At 42.0% G+C, this 19,815-nt stretch overlaps 1 protein-coding gene across 26 annotated transcripts in view; it reads left to right on the top strand.

The window, feature by feature from the left end:
- TRPM3 (transient receptor potential cation channel subfamily M member 3) overlaps positions 1-19,815 on the top strand; it is a 904,668-nt gene that overhangs the window by 865,078 nt on the left and 19,775 nt on the right. The gene's annotated exons all lie outside the window — the stretch shown is intronic.

The raw sequence follows: 19,815 nt of genomic DNA, 5'->3' as shown, positions 1-19,815 counted from the left end.
TGTGTGTGTGTGTGTGTGTGTGTGTGTGTGTGTGTGTGTGTGTGTGTGAGTGACATGAATTGCATGGTTTAACCTACATTTCTGCATCAATCCAAGGGTGGTGGTGTGGGGTGTGTGTGTGTGTGTGTGTGTGTGTGTGTGTGTGTGTGACGTGAATTGCATGATTTAACCTACATTTCTGCATCAATCCAAGGGTTACCGGAACCCTTTTTGAGGGCTGAACGAACACCAGACCCTGCAGTGGAGGAGGTGGCAAGCCTGGCTTCCAGGCTGTTTGCCCTAATGTGCTGGCTGTGAGGACCTGAGCCCAGTTCTTCACTGTGAGATGAAGTGATTAGACCTGAACTCTAACAGTGGTGGTCTTGACAGGCAGCATGGCCCCCATGTTTTGGAAACTTTACCTTGGAAATTGAAGGGGTTTTTTTGCCCTCCCTGATCAGGGGCATCATTGACACTGAGGAGTTAGAGCCCAGGCTGTGTGTGTAACCTGCAGTGCACAGGACACTCCCACAATGAAGCATTGTTCTCTATTCACACAGCTTTCTGCTATCCCAGCAGACATTCACATAGGTGAAAACCTGGTTATAATTATCTAAGCCTAACTCCATTTTACATTTAAATACACAAATTTTCCCATGTTTTTAATAAGCTGTGAATTTTTCCAGGAATGAAACCACCATGAAAATCGAGGGAGATGGTATTTTGTTTGCTTTGGAACTTTCTCATGGGTTGTTCGCCATTTTGGAAAATCAACTCACCAAAGACAATGTTCCTCATTGTATTTGAGCCTCACATCTGTCTACATTTGTGTCTGTCTTATTCATGGAAGTTCTTCATTTAGGTGTAAGCATTTGACCACTTCACTATGGCTTCTGGAATCGTTGTGTCTGAACATTTATATATTGAAATAGCTATTTTGTTATAAATTATGTTCCTTTGATTTCCCCTTTATTTAAAATTAGGACATTATATTGAGTCTTCTATGACTACATGTACAGGTAAATTATATCATCTATAAATTTCACTTCAGAAGAATGAAGGAGCAGTAGGAAATAGTTATTATTAAAAAGAGGTGTTAGGGCTGAGAACATGTTATAAAAAGAAGAGCATTTCATCTTTGTGATTTTTTTTCCAAAAACCCATAACCCCCGTCTAATCATAAGAAGAAAACAAAAATCAGACAAACTCAAATTGAGTGACATGCTACAAAATGTCTGACCAGTACTCCTCAAGACTCAGTGCCAAAGTCTTAAAAAATAAGGAGAGACTGGAGAACTGTCACCAACCAGAGGAGACTAAGGAGAATGATAATAAAACACAATGTGGGATCCTGGAAGAGAAAAAGAATTTTAGTGGAAAACTAACGAAATTTGTATCAAGTTTGGAGTTTAGCTAATAGTAATGTTCAAACAGTAACTTATGAATGTAAATTTCTTAGGTTTGGCAAATATAGGTGGCTATTTAAGACTTTAGCATTAATGGAGACTGGGTAAGGAATATATAGAACAGGAATTTTCTGTACTAACTGCAACTTTTCTACAAATCTAAACTTATTTAAGTTTGTTAAAAGTCTGTTTTTGTCAAAAAGCATAGGAAAGCATTAGAAATTCCACATTTGAACATAACTTAAGGAATTTTTCTCCAGGATCAATATGTAAAGAAGACAAAGACGTCCCGGAACCACTGCCAGCTAATGCAAAGCACTGTGTCCTTAGTGAGTAGGCAAATGCCAACAGTCAAGGTGGACATGGAGAAAATGAAGGGGACAAAGTCAATCAGGCTTCAAAGGGGCAGAGAGACACTGGCAACACAGAAAGCAGAAGCCTCTTTCTGCTTCTACAGAAGCAAAAAGAAGGATCAATAAACATGCTATTATTGAGAAAAATTTAGGTAGTCAGGTAGTAAAGAGATGTGAGGGTCATAAAAATAATAACAGCAAATACTTACATAGCGCTTTCTACATATCAAGCACTGTCCCACATGTATTATGAATACTAACTCATTTAATCCCCGTAACAATCCTACGAGATAGGATTATTGCCCCTATGTTTAATGGGCAAGGAAACTGAGGCACAGAGAATATACCTGTGTATTCTGTGGAACCCTATGAAACTACCTTTTTTGTAAGTCAAAAATGGTCTACTCTGAGAAAGTACATATGGTTCACGTTTAACTTAATCAGTAACTTGCCTAAGAGGTACAGCTATTTGAGAGGCAGGGTTGGACTTAGAACCCTGGCAGCTGGCTCAGAAGCCTGGACTCTGAGCCTCTAAGGTACAGGGCCTCCAGCAGAAATGGTCAGTATTTACAGAGTGCTATGTGGCAGGTGCTGTGCTAAACCTTTGCACACATCAGCAACAACTCGTTTAAGCAACAACACTCTTAAGGTAGCTGTGATTATCACCTAATTCATAACTGAAGAAACTGAAGCCCAGGGAGCTTGTGTGAACTGCCAAAGTTTACACAGCTAGTAAATGGCAGAGCTAAGACTTGAACCCATGTTGGCCGGCTCTGGAGCCTGAGTCCTGTGTTCTCTGTCTCCTGTGTGTCTGTAGGTACGGCAGAATTTGGAATGAGATAAGCTTTTGCTGCTGGTCATTAGTCTAGAGAGGACAGACTTTTCCTGTCAAGCCTCTAAACAGATGCTATGGGCTTCCATTTGGTAAGATACATCAGGGAGACATTTTCTGGCCAGCTCAAAATAACTGATACTGTTATTCACATGGAACAGAAAATTTACCTCATTATCTCTTCCAAAATAAGCAAGGAAATGAAAGACAATGGAATAAAAGGAAAGAAAAAGAATGTGAAAGATTGGAAGATAGACTATAAAAGATAATTGCAAGTGTTCCCATCCTGGAGCTATGTGGAATCAAGCACCGTATTTTATTTGCAATTGAATAGCTTCTCCCTGATCTCAAATGATTCGGTGGCCATTCAATGGACACTTGGTACCTGATTCTACTTTCTCCAGTAGTTGAGAGGTCATGTCATCATAACCTGATATTCAGTCTACTTAATACACACCAAGGTCCTTTCAGATAGAGAGAAAAAAATAGTGAATGTTGCTCACCAGCAGATTTACTTCTAAAATACCTAAGGCCAGAAGCAGTGGCTTAGGCCTGTAATCCCAACACTTTCTGGGAGGCCGAGGCAGGCTGATCAGTTGAGTTTAGGAGTTCGAGACCAGCCTGGCCAACATGGTGAAACCCCATCTCTACTAAAAATACAAAAATTAGCTGGGCATGGTGGTGCATACTTGTAATCCCAGCTACTTGGGAGGCTGAGGCAGGAGAATCGCTTGAACCCAGGAGGCAGAGGTTGCAGTGAGCTGAAATCGTGCCACTGCACTCCAGGCTGGGAGACAAAGTGAGACTCTGTTTCGGGGGGAAAAAAAAACAAAAAACTCTAGTAATGTTACCCAAAACTTTATTAATGCTAACTACAAAGAGAATCTGAATTCGCAAAAAAAAAAAAAAAGAAAAGAAAATCTGAATTGTAGATTTTTTTAATGCAGCTCCATTATTTTTACATGTGTAAATGTCTTAAGTTAGGCTAGTGATGGATTGCCCAGCAAGAAGATTCTACACAAATACAGAGTCCCAAAATCTAAAGCAACTCCAATCTTGAGCACTAAATATTTCAGACTTATGCACACATGCACACAAAAATGGAAGTAACCTTAAATTAATCGCTTTAAATATCAAAATAGAGTAGGTTAAGTCCCATGAACTATTGCTCCTGGATCAATGGTTGGAGTCTGTTCCATGGAAACATAACTTAGACAGGAGACAGACCTAAGCAAGGCAGAAGCAATGAAAAATAGATATTTTAAATACTTTTTACATGTTTGTATTTATATAAATATACATATGTCAATTAAATGAAAAGAACATTGCAAGGCAGATATTGTTGGCCCTGCTTTACCCACCTGGCCCTGTAAACCTGACATTGTTATTAGTATTCTATGAAAGCAAATTCATCTCTTGGATTTTGAAACCCACAAATGTGATTGTGAACATCTTTTTTTGTTTTGCTAAGTACAAACTAGACAGATGTGGACATCCTGATTGATCTCAGATGCTGACACACAGACTTCTACCAGTTGATAAAGCCAGATCCCTTTGCCTGCTATTCCTAAACTCATCATCTCTGGTTCCTATTATAATCTGGGACCAGTTAGAGCAGTGCATATCCATGGCAACCATCAATATAACTAGTTCCTTCAATCACCTAGTCACGTGAAATAATAAGCTATTCTTCATGACATACAGCAAAACAAGATTTCGCTTTGTTCATTGCTTGTATAAGTCTTATTTTATGCTTGTCCTTAACCTCTTCTCAACAGACTCCTACTGCAAACCCAACCCTACTATGCTAAATAAAACTATCAGTCAAGTTAGGTGCACATAGCTATGCCTAAACAGACTGCTTATTCTTGAGTCCATCTATGCTGTCTAGTGAAATGGAGAGGTCTCTGTTTCCATGGATTAAAAACAGATGCAGGATAAACAAGACCTGAAGAGAGCTTACATTGAGTGTTTGAGGCTGTGGAATGAATCACCTCATCCAACACAATATAAATATTTCCTAGCCTGAAATTGGTTATGTCCCTTCCAAAGAGTATCGGTTTACTCATTTACAAAGGAATTATTGGACAATAGTTAAATGAAGACTTGGCTTTTTCGTTTCTTTCATTGTATTTATGGGGATAAGGATTCCATTTACATTAAGTGTATTATCTACATAGATGTGGTGCCAAAGCAAGCATGTTAGCCAAACTCGCTTTACAGCCATACTTGCCCTCAAAAGTCTTTATAACATGGAAGGATTAATACTTACGGATGTCACCAGTTGAGAGCCACTGACCCAGACAAAAGGATGGAACACAAGGAAAGTCTAAATGCAGATATCTGGGCATGCAAATCCTCCTGCTTTTAAAATAGCTTTCACACCTTGAGAAATAGCACAAGGTAGTGGCTAAGATGATGGAATCCTAGTTTGAATCCAGGCTCTGCCTCTTACTAGCTGTGTGTCATTGTGCAAGTTACTTGCCTATTTGTGTTTCAATTTACTCATCTGTAAAATGGCCATAATAATAGTACCTACTTTGTATTCTTTATGAGTTGAAATTTACAAAGCATATAGAATAATGCCTGGGGTATAGCAAGTGTTTAATAAGTGTCTGTGAAACAAAAATTTTGAAAAACAAATGAATACAGTGTTTCCTGTAGGGTTTGTGCCATTTTGTCTTAATGATCAGCCTCTATAACCTTAATACCCTTTTAAAAAGGTGTTTGTTGTAATGATCAAATATTGTATATGAAAGCGCCTGGCATAGAATCTGATGTGTGCATCTCTAGGATGGTTGCAACCAGATTTGTTTGCTAGATAATTATAAATGCTTGCTGTGCTTGGGCTTGAAATTTGTTATATCAGATCCATGTCAACCCTATCTGAAGATTATAGAAAAAAATCTCAGCCATTTGCCTTGTGTCTGCGCATGTTGGCATGTCCTATTGTGGCCCCAGTGAACAATTATCACTTTTATTCCACTAGACACCTTAAGTAGAATTGCATCTTTCACATATATTTTATTGTAGTCAGTTCATGTATCCAATTCAGGCATGAGGCTACTCCCTTATATCTTGTTAGCTTAACTTAGTATTCAAGCTGGACTTGTCCCCCATTGCCTTCTTTTAGCTCTCCACTCTCCTGTCTCTCTTTCTCTCTCATCTCTCTCCTCTCTCTCTCTCCTGTGTGTGTATGTGTATATTTGTATGATCATTGAGAATGCAGCACAAAGCGTGAATATTAACTGTCCCCTTTTTACTAAATAGTTGCACAAGATGTAGAGAAAGGAAGACAGAACATTCTTTTATAAACTCCCTAAGTCCGTAAATACCCCAACGAATACTTGTCTATCAGAGCCCAGCAAACAGTTTTTGTTTCACAATTCGACAAGGGATATAAGTGGAAAAAGCCCAACTTGTTTTCTTTCTATGTAGGATCCAGAAACTAGCCAATGTTTATACGGCTTGCGGTTTAGTTTTAGGATTTTCCCACAGGTCTATTCAGACCAACTTGGCCAACGGAAATGCCATTCACATAGCATTGTTTAGAGTGGCACTGCATGAAGCATTTGCTTATTAAAAATGTGATGGCCATATATTTTTTTTTAAAAGTGTAGGTTAGATTTTACATGTCACCGGTTTGTCCTCTGGACAGTTTATGTGTTGGCAAAGTGAAGCCATCTAATTTTCAAATACTCTAATGAATATTATCAACTTAGTTGATCTTTGCTGTGTATGAGCATGTGCACGTTTCCAGACATAAAAGAAAAATACAGATTTTCTGTAAGCCACCTTGAAAGTAGCAACCTTCCTGTCTTCAGGAATACTGAAAATGAGAATTTAAATCTACACTTTCTCTTTACGTACTTTATGATGGGTGTCATTGTTGAGTGAAACTGTCCATAAAATTGTTCGGGTTAACCTCTGGCTATAGCTTCAGTTTGGGTTTCTCGCCTGGAACAAGTTTAAGGAGCTTAAGGAACAGAAGGATTTTTCCTGCATCCAAGCTTATTGTTCTTTGACACAGCAGGTGCAGTGAACAGTGTGAGCTAAGCAGCAACCACTAAGAAGTTTAGCTGCAGTGAGAAAAGCTGGGTTTCTGCCCTGATGTCATCAATAAGAACCTTGTTCCTGCTCCCAAACCTCATACTGCGAGGTTTTCATCTACCTATAAAGGTTGGTTTTGCTCAAACCAGATTAGAAATCAACTTTCTCTTGGCAGACTGCTGTTTGGCCAATAAAGGCAGGGCAGCTGTGTATGTGGGTGGGATTGAGAGGAAACCTGACCCCTCCCTGGCACGCATTTTCCTTTGCCCTCCATTTCTTACAGTAGGTGGACACAGAAAGGAGGCTGAGAGTCTCTGTTGCAGACTGCACAGCACCAACATTCAGCTGTCTTCAGATCTCTCACCTAAGTACAGCAAGGCCGTTCCCTATTTCATGTAAGGGCATTGAGGATCTGGTGGGGAAAATAGAAATAATGAAGAGAGGGTTTACTTAGTAGATGAGAAACCATCAGGCCAGAAGTGGAATGGATGAGGAGCAATTACTCAGTTTCTTTAATAAATCCAATAAAGGATTATAATAAATAATAATGCCTTATGGTTATAAGTTTATATCCTTGCCTTGGAGCTTGATTTGATCCTCTGAGGTGCTTCCACAGTCCCCACATGCTGCTTTTCCTGCTCCCACCCCTCGGCATTCTTTCCTCTTCTCCAGCTACTCCCCGGCATTACTCCAGACTGGGGACCTTCTTGTGTTCACAGAATGCAGCCGACCCGCATCCACCCCTGGGCCAAGCAGTGCTTGGTGCTTAGAGCATCCTTTCCCCAGAGAGCCTCTTATCCAACTCCCTCATCTGAGGTTGGAGTCTTTGTTCAAATCTTGCCCTCTCAATGTGGCTTCCCACCACCAGCATCATCCGCGGACCTCCCACATCACACCTGATCTTCCTACCCTGTGTTCTGTACTTTCTCCCACAGCATTTATCACCTCCTGACAGCCTGCTTAGCTTATTTATCTATTATGCTGTTGTTTCTTTTCTGTCCATCCACTATCACCACCACCATCCCTTCCCCACTATAGATAGTCTCGGGGCAGGGATCTTTGATGTTTTGCTCGCTGGTGTATCCCGAGCACTTAGAAAAGTGCCTGGTACACAGTAGGGGCTCCATAAATACCTGTTGAATGAATGACGAGAGAAGCTGAAAATGTGTCATCATCACTGTTATTAACACTATTTCTATTATCATCATTAGGTCAGGATTAGAAATGAGGACACTGAGGCTCAGATATATCAAAGGACTTACCCATAGGACATAGATGGCAAATGTCAGATCTAAGTCTCAATCTGAACCTACCCAAGGTTAGTACCTTGTGTCTAGTGACTTCACAAAATGATTTAGTAATGTGGGATAATGTGGCTATTTAAAATATAATTTAGAAAATGATGAACAGCAGTGCCTTGCCTATCCTTTCCCTCTTGGCCCGCCCCCACCCCCACCCCCACCCCAATTCACATGATTGGTATCTCAGTTTATTATTTTTTAACAGATAAATCTAGGCTGGGCACAGTGGCTCATGCCTGTAATCCCAGCACTTTGGGAGGCCAAGGTGGGTGGATCACCTGAGGTCAGGAGTTCGAGACCAGCCTGACCAACATGGCGAAACCCCATCTCTACTAAAAATACAAAATTAGCCAGGCATGGTGGCATGTGCCTGTAATCCCAGCTACTCGGGAGGCTTAGGCAGGAGAGTCACTTGAACCCAGGAGAAGGAGGTTGCAGTGAGCTGAGATTGCGCCATTGCACTCCAGCCTGGGCAACAAGAGCAAAACTCCTTCTTAAAGAATAAAATAAAACCAGATAAATCTGCCAAGATGAAAATGTTTATTTATTGTATTTTAACAATACAACTGACATGTGTCAATGTTGCTCTGGGAAAGAACAATGTTGTTAGCCCACAATACAAGGGTGTGCTGTCACCCATCTATTTTATCATACTCGTAGCAGTTCATATTCAGCATACAGTTGGACAGATAGTCACAACACAAAAGCCCACAGCTGCTTAGATTCTAAGTGGAACGTGGACTGCCTATTATCTGCATTCTTGGTTGTTTGAGGAGCATCAGTTGAAGCATGAAAAGCTCAAGTTTTAACAGTAAACAGAGCTTGGGATCCAGAGGGCACAGAGAGGAATGAGTGCCTGCAGATCAGAGAGATTCGAGCCTGGACCGTGAGCTGTAAGTACAGATGGGTTTCTTGCATTGTCTCTTACCAGGGGATTTGTAAATAATGTCAGCAGGAACTTGTTTGCTTGTATATGCATTCCCAAATATTAGGAGCCACGTTGATCATTTCTGTAGATATCATATAACCCCTCAGGCACAATCCAATGGGAGTCGACAGGAGCCATAGATTATTTCTTTGGAGTGGTATAGCCTCATGTCCCTGATGTGCGTTTACACATAGACATACAGTCTGGCTCACTGGACTGATCCTTCCAAGCACAGAGAGCCCTGATGTCAGGTTGCTGGTTCTTTTCCTAAGAAGGCCCCTCTTGAAGGGCTCTTCCCTCTTCAAATACTCTAATACCCTAAATATGTATGGGCTTCTGAGAAGTAATACAATCCCATTTTAAACAGAAACAACAAGCATATTCCTTAGCGTGTGGCCTGTAGGCTAAGGTAGTATGGACCCACAGGGAAAACCTTCCACAGTAAAGGGGATGAGAAAAGACTCCAGCTCCCTTCACCTACAGGGGAAGGGGCGCCTCCTCCTGCCCTCATTGCTTTGAAAGGTGTATTATTGCAGGTCGGGGAGTTGTGATGAATTACAGGTAGGTGGACAGCAACACAAAAATCTGAAAGAGTAACTTATTTTTTCTCTGAAATTTTTTTGTTGTTTTGGTTTGAAGAAGCAAATAGCTTATCTAATCCTATTTGTCATATGCAAATATCAAAATGAAGGTGTGATGATGATGAGGCAAGCCCTGAGTAAAACTGTGAGTTAAACACAATTATTTCCATTCTTCCAACCCTTCCCAGAGCTTCCCTCTCCCTTCTCACAGCCCCTCCCTTCTCTGATGAAACTACTAGGCAAGGAAACTGGTTCCTTCTAAAGTCTTAACGACTATGTTCTCAACCAGAGAAAAATGTTGATCGTAAGAAAACAAAACTACACAAAGCAGGTTCAATAAAGACTGACTATAAGTGTCTAAGGGAAAACCGCAGAGGCATTCAAAGACAGGAAGCAGAGCGTAACATGCGTGAGCTGACTGGGAACAAAACCAGAAGTGGTTTTGGAAAGTCAGAATCAGAAGACATGACCACACTCTGCTTTTCTCTCTACTTCTCTCCTGCCTCAATCAATAATCAATCAATCATCTCTCTCCTCCCTCCTCTCTTACTCTCTCTCCCATTTCCTTTCTCCCTTCCTCTCCCATTCCTCTCTCATATGGCTTGCTTTACATGACCCAGTGAGGTCTGGCTCTATATGATCTTTAAGTATTTGCCATTATCTAACTTAAGTCTCTGCACTTCTGTTTTATTTCTAAAGACAAGGAGTCCGATTAGTCACTGGTCATTTCAGTGAACTCAGTCCTTCTTGGTCAATGGTGGGATCTGCTCCAATCATCTGTAGCCTGAATTGGGTGAAAGGGGAAGTGAAGAAATGAGGAAAGGACTTTGTCAGCCTGAAGGATGCAGGGCTGCCTCTTCCAGCTGTGAGCAGGGCAAGGGAAATTTAACTTGTGTATTAGGTATTTATCAGCACAAAAATGCTGTAGGAAAAACTACCTTAGAATTCAGGAACTTAACGCCATAAGCACGTATTGAGCTCACAAGACAGAGTTGGCTGCATGGTTCTTCTGGTCTGGGCTGGGCTGAATCACGTGCCAGGAGGTCAGCTGGCTATCACCTCCTCCAGAACAGCCTCAGCTCAGACAACAGAAGCAGCTGGAAGCAGAGGTTCCCTGTGTTTCATTCTACAACAGGCTAGCTCACACATGTCTCTTACGGTAATGGCAGAAGCGAAAAAGTGGAAACAGAAACATTAAGGGATTTTCCAAGGTTCTGTGTGGGTCACATTTGCTAACATTCCACTCACCAAAGCAAACCACATGGCCAAACTCAGAATCAAGGGGTGAGGAAAGAGATCCCACCTGTTTAGTGATAGAAATTCTAACATCACATGACAAAGCAGTATGGATCCAGGGAGGAGAGAGAAATTGGGGCTGTTAATGCAATGGATCTCCTAATCATGGCAGCAAACCCACTGGCATGTACAATAGGCTAGTTTAGATATATATTCTTCCCCAGAAAAATTTGCATAAAATCTTTTTGATATTAATTCCTGATGCAAAATAATGAAATACTAAGGTTGGAATTCAGAAGCTCTTTTCAAATAAATGATAATTTTTGTTTCCAGGTAAAGCTAGATATATAGTATAGGAAGAACATGGAACCAAATAACAGAGGGAATTGAATTCTCCCCACTTCTCCCCCAGGACACTCTTTCCCCCATACCTCCCCGCTGCCCCACCAACACACACACAATATTCCTAGATTTGTGGCATCCTGCTAACTTACTGGATTAAAAAATGAGACATTCAACTTAATAGTGGGTTCTGAATAGCTCAAAGCTGAAACTGTGTGCAAGTAGCAGATAGACCACAAGCCAAGATGGCCCTGAAGAGTTGGAGGCTATATCATTGGTCCCCTTTTTTCCCCAGGTGGGGGCTGAGTTCCATTTAATGCAGTGGGAGCTAGTTTGCTTTTCTGCCAGGAATAAAAAGATTAAGGTTCTACGAGTGGTCTATAGTTGGCTCCTGGGATAGATGATTCAGTTTGGGGCATATTCAAGTCTTTTGCTCCTTTTCCTGGAATCATGGAGTGACAAAATGTCAGGAATAGATGGAGTTTAGAGATAATCTAATCCAGCATTTCCCAAACTTCAGTCAACCACATACCCCCATTTACTAGTTTGTAACCTTTGTTCTACTCTTCAATATTTTTAGTTAAATTGGCTCATTTTTTAAAAACTTAATTTATTTTTAGAGATTTATGGTCACAAGTTGAAAATCAGTATCATTTGACATAAATAGAAGATAACCACAAAATAAACAGAATGAAAAACCCTACATTGTTGTGAAATTCTACCAGATGCTTGAGCTCAGTCTTTCCTAAAAAGGGAATTTCGCAAACATTAAGGAAGTGTTAAAGAAATAGTATGCTTAAACTGACACTTTCTCTCTGATGGCGTCAGGAAGATGGAAAGAAGCTTGACAGCATCATCACTTACTATTTAGTTCCGTGCTATTTAATGCCCTGCTTCTGTGTCCTAAAGCCCTCTTGGACTTCCCAAGCTGTGTGTCTGTTGCGCTGCAAGGAATATCAATAGCCCAACTCCATTCATTCATGGATGGAAAAACCAAGGCCTCCCATCAATTTCCAGTGGCTGCCTTTGTGCCATGTCATTATCAGTTAGCATCTTACCTAGTGTTTGGGTTAGGTGAAGAGAAAAAACTTAAGCCACAAAAGAAGTAAAAGGGGATGCTAGTAGATGGTGCTTTTGACTCTAGAAAGTTGGGCTGGCCTGATTTTCAGTGACCTCTGCTCTTCCTGTCCATTACAAGAGGATATTGGCAGTCACTTACCAAAAGCAATAGAAAGAGCCTCATGTTTCCACAGAGAAAACCTCTACCTGGACCCACCACAATCAAAGACCCTCAGATAAGGAAACTTCTAGAAAGACGTAGCCATGCAAAGGGAGGCATCTCCGGTTGTCTTGCCAAGGGAAACGTGTCAGGAAAAGGCCAAAGAGCAGCATTATCTCAATCAAATTCGTCCTCCCAGTAAGCCACAGCAGCTGTGCTAATGGCATTCTAAATCCTCCATAGTGAACTGTATAGATTTTCAAAAGGAGGTGGAGAAATCCTCTTTGTCTCGTTATCTTTTCAAGATGGATTTTTAGCTGAAAATCTTTTCTTTAAAAAAAAAATAGGATAAATGTAGTCAGATACTCAACTAAGCTCTTTATTCCATTGCCTGTGATTTGGACTGAGCTTTTGAAACATTTCTTCAGACAGGAGAGGAAGGGGCATTCTTCAAGAAATATTCCTTTTTTGCCATATTTTTAAGGATGACTCTGATTATATCAAACATCGGTTGGTGTTCCATTTTAAATTTCTCTGACATTTTAGAAACAAGATGGTGTGCATATTAAATAAATTCTTCTCCCTGCATATTATAGGATGAAACCAAAAGGGCAAGTGTCTTAATCTTTGGGGTGGAGGTGCGTGCACCCGATACCTCTCACTGGAACCTAATTTCTCTCTCTACCGTCTGAACTTTTAAACTGTTCTGTGCACTTGGACTTCATCTGAACAGCTCAGGCCAAGTTATTCATGTTGATGGGGACAAGAACAATCAATGTCTAATGAACTGTTTCTACATTTGTTCATAATTGAGAGATTCCTCTCAATCCCATGTTGGCTCTTTCTTCAGAGGCACCAAGGAAAGGGACTTAGTAGCTCACCAGGCTTTTGTAGACATCCTGATTTTGTTCTTCCTGGCTCTGAGATACCTGACAGGGACCCTGAAGCTTTCTGAGCCTCCCTACTTCATACGTAAAATGGGAAACATTAGACCTATCATGTCAAAATATACTAAAGATTAAAATGAGGTGATAAAAGTAAAGCTCGTAGCACAGGGCCTTCCATTTAAGCCTGCAATAGGTGGTCACTAATATAACATTGGCAAGGCCATGTGAGGTAGAGCAGAGTACATATAGACTTTAGGGTCAGACAGAGGGTAGTGCCCATTTCTGCTTTATTTGTAATTGTATCTTCACTGCCAGTTGCCACTGGCACATTAGCAGGAACTCAATATTTTTTGGATAGATGGAATGGTTCTGGCATTACCCCACTATTAGCTGTGTGGTCTTGGGTAAGGCATTTCACTCCTCGATACGTGTTTCCTTAGCTGTAAAACAAGGACAATGCATGTCTTACAGAGCTGGTAAGATGAAATACAATGGCCAATGTAATTTGCCCAGCATGGAGATTGCCACATATTATGCTTTCCACGGATGTTTATTCTCAAATCTCCACTCTCCATCACTTTTGATGATCCCAAATAAGGAAAAAACCAGGACCAGGATTTTCTGAGAAAGCACCATTTTTAAAGCTATCTTTTAAAATAAGCAGGGGACAGGGTCCTCAGGTCCAGGATGTATGGGGGGGAATTCCATAGCCCTCTCAGGATGGTCCCTCGTCACAAGTATCAGTGTCTGAAATAAGCAGGATGTCCTATTCTGACCCTTTTTGGTTCCTGGGCAACTGTGAGGTGGTATAGGGCAGGTTGGAGGAGGATCCTGAAAAGAAGAACATCACCGATCTTTCACCCCGGACCTCACATTCCCATTTCTACAGGGGCTAAGAGGAAGGTCCCTTCTCTTGCGTCAATTTCAGTTGGTTGGTGTGCTTTCAGGAGTTTTGTCTTGAGAAGGTTTCCAAGGTCATATCTTGGCTTAGAGGGAAAAAACATCCAGATTAATTGGCAATGTCTGTCATGGATGCAAGATGGGGTATTGTTGGTTTGCCATGGAGATTTACACAACAGCGTCTAGAGGGAGATTTTCTATAGCCTTTGTCAAAGACCAAACCTACTGCTTTACCCTTGGTGATTACCAAAAGCCAAAAACCAAAAAGTCTATTTTTTCCCTCTGTCAGTTTTTTGCTGTCACAGGAGCCACCCTATAATGACAGGTCATGAGGACACTTGATGAGATCTTGACATAAATAGGAAAATAGACACCCAGTGAAATAGAGGAGCTGTAACTCATAGAAATGCCTGACATTGCAGGTCACATGTGCAGTGTGTGATATCCATGTCTGCAGGCATTCAGCAAATGTTTATTGAGCACCTAGTACGTGCCAGGCAGTATTCTAGAGGTTGTTTAGTGAACAAAAGAGACAAAAATCTTGCCATGTGCGGCTTGTATTCCAGTAAGGGATGTCATTGACTTGTTATTATAAAAGTTTATGTATGAAAAACATTTCAACCATTGGAAGACTGTGCTCCAAAACCTCCACAACATATATGGGGAGGGCTTTCTTACTATCATCCATGTGCTCTGGCAGGATTCTACTTGAACAACCTATTAATTTGTTCCAGAGCCCAATCATCCATTTCTACTTATTAATGCATAGTTAGCAGAAATAGCACTTCTGGGCTTCTGCCACGTGATGGGTCAATGTGACCCCCATAAGTAAACCACAGAGAATCTGAATCTCCAAATGTTTGATCCCTCCTAATTTGCCACTGCTGCATAGATGTAGCCTTCCCACTCTGTACCTGCACGTCACCTTGAGGCCCCTATGACTTCATCTTAAGCTATGACCAGCTTCTAGAATAAGTTTTCTTCACTTTAACTTTGGCCAGGTGCTTGGCCAAAGTTTCCCAGCTGCATTAATCCTACAGATTTGATAATAGGTCTAATCTGTGTCATTAGTTTCTGAGTCAAAGATCCCCGTTGGACAAAATTTGAGCTTTATCAGTATAGGCCCCTTATTTTATACTTTGGGGAAGAAGGGGAGAGCATGGCCTCTGGCTCCTGGCAATAATTTAACCTTGGTATCAGATCAGGTTTTACATCCCATGTTGCTCCTTCCAATCTTTCCATGCCATTTCAAGACTCCAAATGCAGTCTCTCAGGAATGAGGCACCCAAAATATGAACATCTCTTATTACTAGCTTGTGGACAGGGGCTAGAGGTGCGGGTAATCATATCAGTCAAGACTAATTGCAAGTGACAGAAACCCAACTGAAATTTACTTAAGAAAAAAAAAGAATCTCATGGTTTGTGTGACTGTAGAAGGCTGGTTTTAGGCATGGCTGAGCCAGGAATCAGTTTCTGTTTTCTGTGATGGAGTCACTCTTAGGCAGGCCTTCTCTACTTGGTAGCGTTACATTGTATTGTGAAAAGATAACTTCTCTTTTATACTAGTTTCAGCAAAAGTTCCAAGGCTGATGCTTATTGAGCTGATTGATCAGGTGTGTGTCACATATGTCCATCCCTGAACCAATCACTGCAATCGGGATAAAACACACTGATTAATCTTCTCCTAGATTTGGCATTGAAGTTCCTTTCACCCATACTTCATGGACAGAGTGGACAAGGGGTGGTTCCACAAATGGAAACTAAGATGGGGAAATATACACTGGGCAGGTGGAACCAGCCAATATCCACTAGAGGGACTCTGTACTGACTGTCACCATGAAAGAGGGAGGTGACAACATGCCACTTGGTATGGAGGTGGTACTGACCATGCATTTGCCTCTTGCAAAAGGATTGAGAGAAAAGTCACCCAAATGTCAGGTCCCAAAATCAGGGGAGGAGGAGGCCCGGGGAAGTCACCAGCCCACATTCCCTAAACATCCACCCATATGCCATCTTGGGTGCATGTTCCTGGGGCATTTCCCTGGGAATATAAATCTCCAGATAATGGTTGGTGCCATATGACAATCCAGATAATTTATTCCCCACCCTGGAATCTGCTGCTTGTCAGGGCTTTAAGGCACCAGTTCATCTTCATCAGTGGTAGACATCTGTAAGTTTGAGTCATAGCACTTTCTAGGGCAGGTAACTACCCAGAACAAGGACATCATTAGAAACCATTACAGAACAACATTTTGCATTAACTACTGCATATGATGCTCACTGTTTCTTTGCTGATATTACCAAATGAAGGCTGTTTCTTATTCATTTTTACTGTCATTATCATGGTAACAAGGATCATCTAATTCATTTACATTACCCCTATTGCTGTAGAACCTAGATGATGTTCCTCAGGCTGGTCCTGATTACCAGACTGCTCTGTATGGCCAGGCTAGAGGGACTATAGCAGTTCAAACGTGAGTGTTTCCTCAGAACCCCCATCCAAGCTCATATCACACAATAATGCAATGTTTTGTTCCCTTTCTATGTCTCTACTAAATTGCGAGTTCTTTAACAACAGGAAGCATCTAATTCCCAATATACCCTGTATTCTGCATATTATAACCACTCAATACATGTTTGTAGAGTAAGTACTATTCTTAGTGATTGCAAAACAAAGAGGAATAAAACATAGTTCCTAACTGAGAAGCTCAAAGTCTATCAATTACAGAAACAACAATACTAATGACGACATCAGCTAATGTTCATTGAGTGCTATGTGCTAGATACTGAACCACATACTTCGCATGCATTATCTTGTGTAATGATCTTGACAGTACATTACTTGACAGTAATATACTATTATTACTCCCATTTCACAGATGAGGAAGCTGAAGTTTATGGACAAAGCTAAAGTTGGATCATTTGAAAATGGCAGAGTCAAGGTTTTGGGGGAGTTTTTGTTTTGAGACAGGGTCTTGCTGTGTCACCCAGGCTGGAGTCCAGTGACACAATCTCAGTTCACTGCAACCTCCACATTCAAGGTTCAAGCAATTCTCCTGCCTCAGCCTCTCAAGTAGCTGGGACTACAGGTGTGCACCACCATGCCTGACTAATTTTTGTATTTTTAATAGAGACAGGGTTCTGCCATGTTGACCAGGCTGGTCTCGAACTCCTGACCTCAGGTGATCCCCCATCTCGACCTCCCAAAGCTCTGGGATTACAGGCATGAGCCACTGCACCCCACCAGAGTTGGGGTTTGAACTCTGGTCTGCCTGATTATAATACATGTTCCTAACCACTAAATTAATACTACCTCTGTTAAAGCAGGATGAATAAAAGGTGGGGGAAGTTGGAATAAATTAATACTCAAAAGATTGGAAGGAGGCTCCCGGCGCCAAACAAATCAAATCCAAGATTTGATTTGTTGACATCAAATCAAATCTTCAATAAAGATATTAAGTTTCTCAGGAAGGTACCTAATGTTTAAAAAAAAAAAAAAAAAGATATTAAGCTGGTCTAATATTTTAATTAGTGAGGGCCTTTGAGGAACCAAGCAGAGGAACTCAGTGAAGACCTGGAAATATGTTGATGGCACTTTCTTAAAGCCCATGGAAATGCACGTGGACCACTTGAAACAAGCAAGCACCTACTGTTCCTTGTTTCCTCTCTCAGCTGGGCAGAGGGGCCAAGTGGAGGAAGTGTCTTCATGGCCTTCTTTCAATATAGGATCAAAAAGAACAAAGGAAATGAGCTCTGCCTCTCACGAGTTTATTTTACCTTCTCTCAGAATGGAGTCAAGAAATGGAGATCAGGGACCACATTTGTAAAAATTGTGTAAGTTCTCTAACTTAACCCCAAGCAGTTATTTCTGCTCTTTGTTGGCGTCTACATAGAGATCTCAGCAGGAACCAGAGGAAAGGGCAGAATAGAGGAGTGACCAGACTACCAGACTGTTAGGCTGGGAGGAAGTGGGTAGAGTAGGTGCGAGAAGCTTCTCAGAGGAGAGAAAAACAAAGCAATGATTCCATGAGGCCTGTGGCCAAGTGGGTAGCAGAAACGCTGAAGTCTGGTTGAGTGTAAGAAGTTTCCTTGCCAAGCTGAGGGCAGGATTTCTGGAAAGAACCTAAGAAAGGAGCTAATGACCCCTCAGAGCTAGGACTATGCATCACAAGTAGGCCTGCGGAGGTGTGGGAAATGTCTGTTAGTGTCCAACAACAAGACTGTGTCCCCATGATCTCCTGTATTTATGCAACATTTGTCCTGTACAGGTGCACGTGGATGTGCTGTGTGTATGCACTGAGCCAGGTGATGGGAAATCTTGAGGAGCAACTTTCCACCAGGAATCTTGTGTGGAATACAGACAAGTAAACTGGCAATGGTGATACAGTGTGAGAGACCCCCAAAAGGGCAGGCAGAGGGTGCTCTGGGATTGTAAGGAAGATACCTACCCAAGTCCTTGCTGGATGGGGCAGCAAGGGGGCTGGGTGGGCTTTGGAAAGCCAGGTGAGCACTAAAGAATGAGCAGGATTCACCCAGGTGAAGCATGGGAATGGGAGCAAGGTAGCAGAGGGGTCTTTTAGAAGCCCAGAAGCAGCATGGCTCAAAATCAGGAAGTAAGAAAGCGCATGGCATTTCTAGGAACTGCAGGAAGCTCAGTCCAGTTTGTGCTCAGAAGGAGAGGTGGGGGGTGGCAAGACATCGCCCAGGGCCAGGGCCAGGCACTCTCAGAGTTTGACTTCATGCCGAAGCCAGGGGGCTTCGTTGCTAAGTTTTCCTTCTGAGGGTGGAAATGATCAGGACCTCTTACAGGGCTGTCTTGGGTGTTTAGTGCCACAACTGCTATAATAAAACAAGATTCTTGCTCCTCAAAAATGCCTGATTCTGCATCCAATCATCTTGGCAGGCAGAACCAAAGGAAGCACTTTGGTCCTCTTTTCTTGGCCATAAAAAACCAGGTCTTGGTGTCCTAATGTTATTAAAATCCTCATAGGCTGAGAAGATGCATTTTGGGCCTCAGAGCATGTCAAAAATTACGTAATTTTTCCAGCCTAATTCTAGCTCAGTGGGCTCAACTTTCATGGCAACTGAGAATTACCTAGAAAGTTTTAAAAAGAAATGCTGATGCCTGGGGCACCCTCAGGGATTCTGATTCAATTGTCTGGAGCCAAGCTGGGCATTGGTATTTTTTAGAGCTCCCCAGGTGATCCCCAGGGCAGCCAGGGTTGAGAATCGCTGCAGAATGTGCAGCCTAGCAACGGAAACTCTTGAGAAAGGAACGGACGCCTCTTGCCAGGTACTCCAGCCGAGTAGATTCTGGGTCAACTTTTCAAATCTTCCTGGCAGATCATCAAAAGCAGCCTCTGGCAACTGCTGAGACCTCTTGGTGCTCCTCCCACTCCCCCCCCCACCCCCTTTTACAGGTAGATGCAAAGAGCCCTGTTCTAAAGCTATTATAGGAGGCTGGAGAGGAGGGCTACCTCACTCATGCCTGGCACCTCATGGCATCATCTGGCTCCCTGAGCCACATTGTGCAGCACTAAGAAGCTTTGTCAGGGATTTTTTTTTTTTTCCTTGCATTTACCCGGAAATTCCAAGCAGGCCTCATTAGCACATTACTCACACTCAGCCAATCCCACATATCACCTTCCTCCTCACCCCCACCTCCAGGCTTTTTTCTCCCCCATTTGCCCATTTATTCACTGCAGTTGGATTTTGTTTCCTGTGCCCTGAAAAGCACACTTTTCGAATGGAAATGCTGCTGGAAGAACGGGGGTGGCTGTGAGCTCCACGATCACGGCCCA

The sequence above is a fragment of the Theropithecus gelada genome, chromosome 15 (assembly GCF_003255815.1).
Source record: "Theropithecus gelada isolate Dixy chromosome 15, Tgel_1.0, whole genome shotgun sequence".
NCBI lineage: Eukaryota > Metazoa > Chordata > Mammalia > Primates > Cercopithecidae > Theropithecus > Theropithecus gelada.
The sequence above is the reverse complement of the archived record's forward strand: the minus strand, read 5'-3'. Positions and strand labels throughout refer to the sequence as shown.